The following is a 10,195-nucleotide window of genomic DNA, read 5'->3' as shown; positions in this document are numbered from 1 at the left end:
GGGGTGTTGCATGGTCGGAAGTATGGGCTAAAAAAACATAAAAATGAGTTTGTTATTATCTCGTGGGTCGCCCTATGCAAATAGCTACATCATTAGCTGTCTCAATAGGGATGATTTCAAACAGGGTACATTTGAAGAGAAGCCCCTCACATTTTTAATGCAATTCTGATAAAAAATACAATGGAAACAAAAGAAAGTAATGAAAAGTTTAAAAGTGTTGTCCTTCAAAAGCGACTTATATATTCTATAAGGCACCTGCTACCTGTTTACATAGCTAAAGAATGTATATTTTTCCTGTCACAGGATAGCACATGGATACTTATCCAGCGGCATCTTGCCAAACCAGTATCGAAGGATATGTAAAGCCGCAGGAATCGGCCACCTATCTGATGACAAGCTGAAGAAGTGTAAGGATATTATTTGCCTCTTGTTTGTCACCACACAGTATTTGTGTATTGTTATTTATATCTGATAGATATCTACGACGTTGTACAGTAATGAAACATTAGCACTTCTTCTAATAGATGTGCAGAATTAGTCCAACATGCTCATAGATTTACATTTAGCACTACTAACTAGTACATTAAAAAAATCTATACTATTGAGGTTGAATTGCACAAAACTATAGAAAAAATTGATCTTGTGACTCGTTAAATAAGCCTATGTTAGCTTTTCATCTACATATACCTGTAAAGCGTTGTATTCCATGGCATTGATTATCATAGATAATTGCTGATCAAATCAAAAGCATCCATTGGAGAATATAAAACTGACATTTTTGATGACCTCTACTCTCCCCTTTACAGCTATGATACAGTACAGTGAAGTCGTGGATGCCATGGTGACGGCGTCCATGGTAAAAGCTATGGATGAGGTAGGTCATTCTGCTTGCATTTTGTAAAAGACAACAAGTTTTTATTTTCCAATAGCTGGACAATAGGTGCGGTGTATAAATATAGTAAAGTAAAAGTAAAGCAATGTCATCCTCAATTTAGGTGAAGCATGATGCTTTTCCAAGTACCTAGTGTTAGTGCGATGCAGTTTTGCTACAGGTCATGTTTTTGGCCAAGCACACTGGGCTGCCCCTACTCTTCTCGATAAGTGTGTTGGGTTCTTCTACGTGTAGAGGCTTATACCTCAAGCTCCATCATACATGGGGCCACCGTCTATGCATCACCATCCGAAATGACGAATGCAATCCATGTTCTTCCCAGGCTTTGGGAAGCTTCAGAATTTAGCGTAGAGCGTTGAGAGGCTACCTGAATTTAGTGTAATGCGTAGCCGGCCCTCCGAATTTAGCGTAGAGCGTTGTCGGGACCCCCCATGCAGGCCCTCTTTAATTCATCATATAGATAAAACTAAAACGCAGTTTAACTTATGTTTGAATATTTTATTCTTTGCAAAGATGACTCTGGTTATGACACTGAAGATTGGGAGAATGACGACGTAGCACAGGCTCAGAAAAAAACATTGTTATGTCTTATCAGAATGTTTTAACATTTAGTAGCATGTAGGTCAAGATTTTGGCATAACTTTGATATTACGAGATATTTACCATAATCATGGCATTGTGGAAAAATAAAATCAGTGACTGAAAAATAATATCAATGACTTAAAATATGATCTTATACATCCAGCCAGCAGACCCAGCTGAGCAGTGGAGTCAACAAAATGAAGCTTTTGGCAGGCTGGAGAGAATCTGGACGGATGTCTCTCGCCCTTTGTTCGAGAGGGCGAGGGCACGGCATCAATGTTAGCTTACTATGAAGGACTGTAGTTTGAGGTGAGGTATTTTCTTATCACATTTGTTGTGAAGTTGTAACTTATATATAAGATTAGTGTATTTCCAAGGCAGTTTGTTTGCCCAGATAGGAACGCTGCTTGTGATAATATTTCCAGTTTCAGCGGTATTTTCAGGACACTGCCATTTTTCGTCTCTGTGGACTTTCAAGAGCTTTGTAGTGATACATCACTAGTACACCAACATTTCACTGATCACGATGGTTCGTGGCTAAGGGAAAATTTCCACTGTAAGGGAGCGTATCAGGTTACCGGGACTCCCGCGCGGTCCCCGGGGAGCTGTAACGTCTTCTAAAAGATCATGATAGTTAGACAAACGATATCTCGCACATGTCTCGCCAATTGGAAATGAAACTAGCCAATGTGTATACCTAAAATCCTGCCGTTTTACTAATGTTGCATCATTTTGTCTGAATATTTTCTGAAATAGGCCAAGTTTGCTGTTATAGAAAGGATGTTCGGTGTAAAAAATATCAAAATGGTGTAAATAAGTCGGTTCTAAACGTTACTGAAAATCCAAATCTTCTATATTCTGAACAATAACAATAATTATAAACTTTCTGTTTTAGGAATTTTTTAATTTCTCATTCAAATTATTTCTACGACCGAAAATAGGTCGAAAAATACATTTTTTTACACTCAAACACCCGTAAATCAAAATTTCCGCCGTATCAAAAAAATCCCTAAAACAAAAGCCTGGGGATATACGTTCTCGAAAATTTAAGACCTCGATGAGTGAGTTTGAACGCACATTGCTCGAGTTTTTCATACCACTTTGGAACAATGTCATGCCTCACGGATAGGGGGAGGGGGTACTTGATGCCGGCGTAAAGAAGTCCTGCAACATTCAAAGTCATCGACAATGGCGCCAGTAGCTTGGCTACATGTTCCATGTCCACAACAAAATGTCAGCAAAGATATACTGTCCAGAAAATAGTTTGTATTTGTGATAAAGTGTTTTTTCTTCTTGTGCAAGGGACTTAGAACAGAAAGGGCCTTGTGGCGCGAGTTTACAGTGAAAACCTGCATATGACCGTGAGTGACCCCGAATAGAATGCACGTTCTATTCGATTACGTCACTTCGAACGTAATAGAATGTTGTTCGAATTCTAAAAAAGTCTGGAAATTTTGGGCCCATATTTGACCATCGTGGATGATGTGTTTTTCCTCTTCATTTCAGGCATCGATCAGCAGCCTGCTGTTAAAGTAGTTTGTCTTCTGTACATGTACATTCTACCATTAAAAAGTATAAAAAAACTAACAGAAGTATGGACTATTGTCACTCTAATGTTGATCTCCTGAATGTGATAGTTTGTAATAGTCTAAATTTCAACATATAAATGGTCACAGAATTCACATTTCATATTATTTAAAATCAGAAGGGTATTGTTATGAATTCTTTGTTTTGTTTATCTTTATCATAACTCGAGAGATCCCTATTTCCAGCCCTGGTTTTACCATCATATTTTTGTTCGCCCTGTCGCTTCATATTTTTCATGACAAAATCCGAAAACCAGCAAATTAAATTGGTGTGGCCTAACCAAGAAATTAAATTGGTGTGGCCAAATGACCAGTTTAAAAGCTACAGAAACCACAAAAGACAAAGGCTCCTGTTCTTAGGGTAGAACAGAAACAACACAAACACTGCAAATGGGTGATGGTGGAGGGGAGGTAGACATTGATGTACAAGAAACTGATGTACAGGAAGAAACAGAGATGGGGGAGACTTAGGGATGTGGAACTGTACTCTTCAGCTTACAAACACCGGAATCTCAACAACAATGGTGAAGGATATGTTAACTAAAGCTTAAGACCTGGTAGATTCAGGATTAGTTAGGGTGGGTTTCAGTGGAACAAATGAAAAATGCGTGCAACCGATAAGGGTGGGGGCTCAAATGTGACTGCATTGGATACAAGGCAAGTAGAGTTTGTGAACATACTTTAGCCTCAGCCTTTGACTGTCACATTCTCACAGAACATGTAAATTACATATTAAAAAGGGGGTAAAATTAAAGCTCACACCAATGTGCTCTGGAAAAGCATCAAACCCTGGGAGAAAGAAACCAGTTACACGCAAAAGAAACTCTCACGGTGGTCACGTTGCTATGGATCTGTCAGCGTTGTTATGCAAAAGTTTCCCGCCCACAAGCGGGGGTGCCATTAGCCGGGCGGTATAAAATAACAACAACACAAATCTTGCACAAAATAACGCATGATCTGATTATCGCACTAAGAAAAAAATACGTGCACACGCAAACTACATTAGTTCGCTTTGAAAATCTGTATAATATACGAGTTGACCGCGAACACGGCTCTTCAAATTACCCGCGTTTGATACGTGTATGTATAGGTTGCTTTCGTTCATTGAACTTTGAACCTATGGACTTTTTGGTCTGATTTACGTAGCAAACAATAGTTTTATACATACTTTAGATTTTAGGAACTTTGAATCCAATTTCTATTGAGTATTTTTTGATGTCTGAGAGATTTTAACTTATTTCGCCAATTTGTTTGGACGTCTTCTCCCATAGTTCCCTATCGGCCCAATAGAATCTTATAATTTTTTTTTCAAGATGGCGGCCAGATAGTTGGCTTTCGGACGGTTGTTTTTTTGTCGAATTCTAGCGTTGATATCGGGAGATATCACGCAAAATACGAACCGCACGCTTTATTTAGAATTTCACGTGGAAGAATGGTTATGTTCTGGAAAGATAATGAGCTTGTCGGTAAAGATCACAGTACTTCGCTAGCGTCTGTTCTGGGGCGGTTAATCCAGATGCAAATGAGTGGGAAATACCTCCATTGTATTTGTCGCCCGGACCAAGCGAGATAATTACCCGCGAATTTCAACTACCAACGAGGCCGCGAGGGTTTGTAGAGACAGAAACCTCGACCAATTTCTAATAAAAAGACGCCTGAACGGTACCATTGGTGATTGCAATACACGTGGGTAAAATAATGTTTAAAAAAAATACACGAATAAGACCCGCAAGTGTGTTATCTGAAGAAACCAGAACATGGCGTCGGAACATGGCGTCGGTTTGAAAACAAAGGAAAATCCAGTTCTGCTGTCAAACAATCACACTCTGATCTCTTCCGTATTTCCCCAGCAGTTGATTTACTCATGCGTATTTTTATACAACGTACATCTCCTTTGTATAGGAATGCACCATTTTTTTTCTACCAGTCAAAGCTGCCTGAAAATTTTTAGTGTCAGCACAAGCCGACACATTCGGCATATCAAACGCTGGCGTGTACACTGTTACCACGATGGAATTAAGGTCTTTAGACCGCGTTATAGTACAAAAATGACGAGAAGGAGTTTGTTATTAGAAAGAATGCGTTTTTAGATCGGAAAACGTAGGGTGTGATTATTGAGTGGCTGTGTAGGACAGCGCCAGACACGTCGATACACCAGTTCTTGTCAAACACGCAAATGTATCAAGGTGAGTGCTACGTTTTGGGGTCTCTGTATGTGGTAAAATTCAATGTTTTTGTTTACAATGAAAATATTCGACTTCATCTATGAACTATTCGAATTCTATTTGTTAATTTTAAATTTCTGCGTGTTTAATAAGTAATGTACGGAGTAAAGGCCGGGGTTTTGTTTATCATATCGGCGGGTTCTGCGGCGTCTCCGGCGGTTGCGCATATAATCTAGAACCCTCGGCCGGGAATTACGGTGAGTTATGGCGGAAACTGCGATTTCTTGATGGCCTTAGTTTGGGCGTTCTGTGTGGTAGGATAGACCAAAATATAGCTAAGAAAGAATTAAAAAGGTGGTGTCAGTATGAAGCTTGAGAGCGTGGGAATGATTGAAATGAAAGCTGGGGTATTGTTAATGTGTTAACCAGAGAACAATAGAGGCGGAGACAAGGCGTGCATTTGAAAAGGACAAGTTCGCGGGCAAAATCCTGCTCGGCTTGGTGCAACCAAAACAAATCTAGTTCCCGCCTGCAAAGGCGTAAACCAATCAGCTACTGTTGCCAGTAGTGACAGGGGTGATTGACATCGATTCCTCTTCAATATGCATGTTTTACAAGTGAGGAAAAATCAAGGCCTTTTTGACCACCGTGTCTCCTACCAGGTCAGTTACTTTAAGAACGGCAGAACAGAAACATATACAAACAATAGGTAATTCTCCTAAGCCCTGGAAGTCTAGTACTGCACCTTGGCAAATGATTGACTGTAACAATTATAGATGCAGGGTGTGTGCAGGATGCAGGGAGTATTTTGATGACATAATACCACCACTTTACGTCATATTGGTGCACCGTGAGTGTGATTATATGAAAGGGACGAAGGACGTAGCCCCAGCAGGAGTCAGATTTTATCATTTAGACCTTAGATGAAAGTATTGTTCCAGCAAAGAATAGGAAGAAGCTATGGCAGATACCACCACGATAACAAGTAGGACAGTAGTTTGACTAGCAAAGGCTCTTATGAAGCGACATATGACAAGAAAGGAAGGCCGGCTCAGCTCAGGGGCCCAACACTTACAAGTGGAAAACGCTGACTGGTAAGTTTTGTTGGCAAATCTGTTGGTGAATTATAATGATAAAAGACGTAAACTGAGTAAAGTTTACCAATATTTTATCTCACGCTGATATTTTGTCTGTACAGCCAAGGAGTTGACGATAATGACAAAGAGCATGTCCCTCTTCATGTCAAACATCATCAACGACATATGGAATACAGGCCAAATATCCATTGACACCTTACTTGGTACACAAGCGTCAGCAATTCTGAAAAGTATGAACCAGACAGTGCCAAGAACTATTTCGGAAAGAAAGGCAAAGCTGAAAATGCAACATATCAATATGACTACGAGCAATATGATATCACAATGAGCATAATATATTTGATAACAGAAAAGTGTATCCATCCCTCAGGTATTTTGTTAGAAATTTACACTTAAACTTTTGTACTAGATGTATACAATATCTAAGGAGTGATGAAGGTTGATAACAAGACTGTATCTATACACAGGAGTCATGTAAAGCAGCAGCTAACATTGTTATTTATGTAGTGTAATTCTTTCACACTCTTGTGTAAGGCGGAAATGTTTAATGACTACTGTTAGCAATCCATTCTCTTCCTCCACATTCACACCTGTGGATGGGAGGGGTTCGTACTATTCTATGATGACGCTGACAAAATGCAAAGGGGGTTGAATAACTTTGCATGCAACTATACATGTTGATGTAATGGATGGTTAAATGAGAATCAACCGACCATGCCTTATGGTATGGTATACACCTCATGTCGGGTAATTAATCATCCCATCTCTTGAACTACCGATGCCACGCGGCCGGACCCAGGAGGTACATCTGACCAGAAAGCCGATAATGCTGGTCCCTGCTGGAACAACAACTGTCCTCAGGCGTGCGGCAAGGGTGGACATGACTGAGTATGCGTCCACCACGTAGAGATTCACAATACATATACCAGCGACCAGGTGAAGAGGGACATCCTCCAGGCCTTCGAAAATGAGGGCATCCCATTGAGGTATATAAAGCAAATAAAGTGAGTAATGGTAATACAGTACATTCTCCATGTCAACAAGTGGTGAATGCTCTACTACGCAATCACAAAACTTAAAAGGTACACCGTATTTCATTAAAGGTCTGGGTTTGGGTTTATAGCTTCGTTTTCTCGACAGAGACTTCGACTACCTCAGAATTGCTAACCGAAATAACCTGGAGTGTATTGTGTGCCTGCATCTACATTACTGAGAAGGAAGGGGTCCAGTCAGTGACAAGAAACATACCTATGGTATTTCCTCGTGAAATACTTTGTTCCAAAATGGCAGTAAGTGATGTACTACATGACCTTTTCTTTCATCAGTGTTGGTAATGGACATGACCTGGAAGGACCGAAGTTTAAAACCATGACATTTATGTCAGTGTAAATATGTTGCATTTGAAACCAATAGAAATGTTTGTCGAATATCAACCTATTTTTTTTACCCACAGTTTGGTTTGCCAGGCCCAGACTTTCTGCTCGTGAAAGTGCTGGTGCTGTCTAAATAGGAGGTCAAGTGGATGCCAGGTGATTTTTCATGTAAGTGTTGTATTTTCATTCATTGCCATAATTCCTTTGTACTTCTGAAAATGGTGTCTTAATTATTGAATTTCAAAATTTTGTGCGGAAAGATGCCAGACTCCCAACCATTGCCATGTCTTTGGCACTCCGCGAGTGACTTGCGGCATGCAAAGTTGGCCTTCTGTACCTGACCCCTATGCTGTGAATCCTGGTGAGAACACTGAGCCTAATTGTATCATCAATAAGACAAAAGAAAAAACAATTATAGATTTACAAACTTGAGGCAAATCTACAAACTTGATTAAAGGAGTGACATCCATGTAGGCATAATTTTTTTTGTCTTTTTTCAAACAAAAATAAAGGTTGCGACCATAGTGCCAATCATTCAAAGAAGCTGCAAGTCAAACAAATATATGATGTAGATGGCAAAAAAGTATTAGAAAACAATACTAATTACCTTGAATGCCTTTTTTCCTATCATGATTTGTTTTATATGTGTATCAGTACAACTTGAAAAATACATTTCAAGCCTTGGGAAAAGTCTTCCAAAGTCAAAGAAGGAGATCCGAAGGAACAGAAATATAGAATTTAAGACTTTATTGTTGACAACAAATGTTATATTTGTTACACAATAAAAAAACAAAGGGCCTGGCATTTCCGAGGCAGCCGCTGAGCCACACTGATGCGCCTGCCACCACTTCTTAGTTCTAAGTCTCAAAGCCCTTTAACTTACTTTTTTTCAAATGATAAATAAAGCTGAGGTTATTAGTATAAGTGGGGGAGGAGACCCACTTGCCCGAATATCACTTTCACGTATATGAGGGTATGTGGGATTTTTAGATAATAATTTACAAAGGCTTTTTAGTTTTTAGCTTTTTTAGTTTTTTTTAGCTTTATGTGAACTTTCAGGGCTTACACTACCAAAAATGCCTTTCCTTATTTCTTGTTTTCTATATTTTTCTTGTTTTTTTCTGTTTCTAAGAAAATACATCTTTCAGCAAGCATATTATTGTGTATACAAGAGAAAATAAAAGTCCCTGTTTTGAGCAAATTCAAGAAACCCATATTTTTCTTGTGCTGAGAATTTTATTCTTACAGACAATCGACCAAATATTCCTAGAATATTTTTCTTGCGGTAAGAATGTATTTCTAGCACATTCTTACTCCTAGATTGAATTTCTTGTTATTGTACCTTGAAAACAGTTCTGAACTCAAGACTGAAATTCTAACACCTAGAATTGTAATCTTGTAGTAAGATTGATATTCTTGTATCAGTACCTTTCTGTCCTTAAGACTGAATTTCTTACAACTAAGAATTAGTTTTTTTGTAAGTTAGTGTAGGAGTGTTTCTTTTACCAGGAATATCTTTCTTTCCTGATTAATGTTCTTGAATCAAGAATACCAATGAATCAATGGCTACTCTAATGTACATAGTTTACATTCCAATCATATATATCAGAAGAGCTTTTCGACCATCCAGATCATTTGACGAGGGCTTGGGCCTAGAAGAAATGGAGGGAGGCAGTTATTGAATTCAAACGTATGTTTTTCGTTTGCTAAAGCTGGGGATTTTCCAACACGTGTATATATCTCTGAGAAGATACTAGAATGGCAACATTTTCGGGAAAATGCAGGATATTCCCCTCCCATTATGGTTGCTCTGTCAGATAACTTGAAGAATATCACTTCTGGTCCAAGGTAGCTTACGCTAAATGTTTTTTTTTCACAGTCTGTCACGAGGAGGGTGGGGCCAATGCTGCCTGAATACACTAGTTGTAACTACATCAACAATGCATCTCTGCTTTAATATCTCTGAACTCCACACCCGGCCTGCTAAATTGACTTATAATTACAATATACATATATATGATTCTGATTTTCAGGCTCGTTTAGGCTCATATCCGTTAGATGTAGACTGATTGTCACTAGCAAGTAGCTGGAACAAATTGGATTCCAAGACTGTATGATTGTGTAGATTCTTAGTAAAATCATGGTTTGTAAGAATATCGTTGTTTCCTTTATATCAACACCGTACCATGGAAATCTAAGATTTGAATTTGTCCTGGGACAGATTGCGATTGATGACAGTATCTTAATTGCGAATTGTCCAATCGTGTATCATGGAACAATCTGCAATGGTCAAAATGAATAAGATTAGTGACCTGTACCAGACGGCTTACCCTGTGGTTACATTCACAGTGTATTGACAGTAGGGTTATCATATATCTAAAATTCAAGCAATTACCTATGTAGCTAGAATAGTAACGCTGAAATTTTATTTTCAAAAACATTTTAATTTAATCCGAATTTCTCCGATTGTAATTGGAGAGTGTCATGGTAGAATTTGTCC

General features: G+C 38.8%; 1 long non-coding RNA gene across 1 annotated transcript; it reads left to right on the top strand.

Annotated features, from left to right (window-relative positions):
• Positions 1 to 679: 679 nt before the first annotated feature.
• Positions 680 to 3,035, top strand: LOC136445642 (uncharacterized). The gene is made up of 3 exons (XR_010757432.1): positions 680 to 874; positions 1,638 to 1,783; positions 2,981 to 3,035. It is a non-coding gene; the product is annotated as an uncharacterized lncRNA (long non-coding RNA).
• The last annotated feature ends 7,160 nt before the right edge of the window (positions 3,036 to 10,195 follow it).

The sequence above is a fragment of the Branchiostoma lanceolatum genome, chromosome 12, assembly GCF_035083965.1.
Source record: "Branchiostoma lanceolatum isolate klBraLanc5 chromosome 12, klBraLanc5.hap2, whole genome shotgun sequence".
NCBI lineage: Eukaryota > Metazoa > Chordata > Leptocardii > Amphioxiformes > Branchiostomatidae > Branchiostoma > Branchiostoma lanceolatum.
This window is presented reverse-complemented; position numbering and strand designations above follow the sequence as displayed.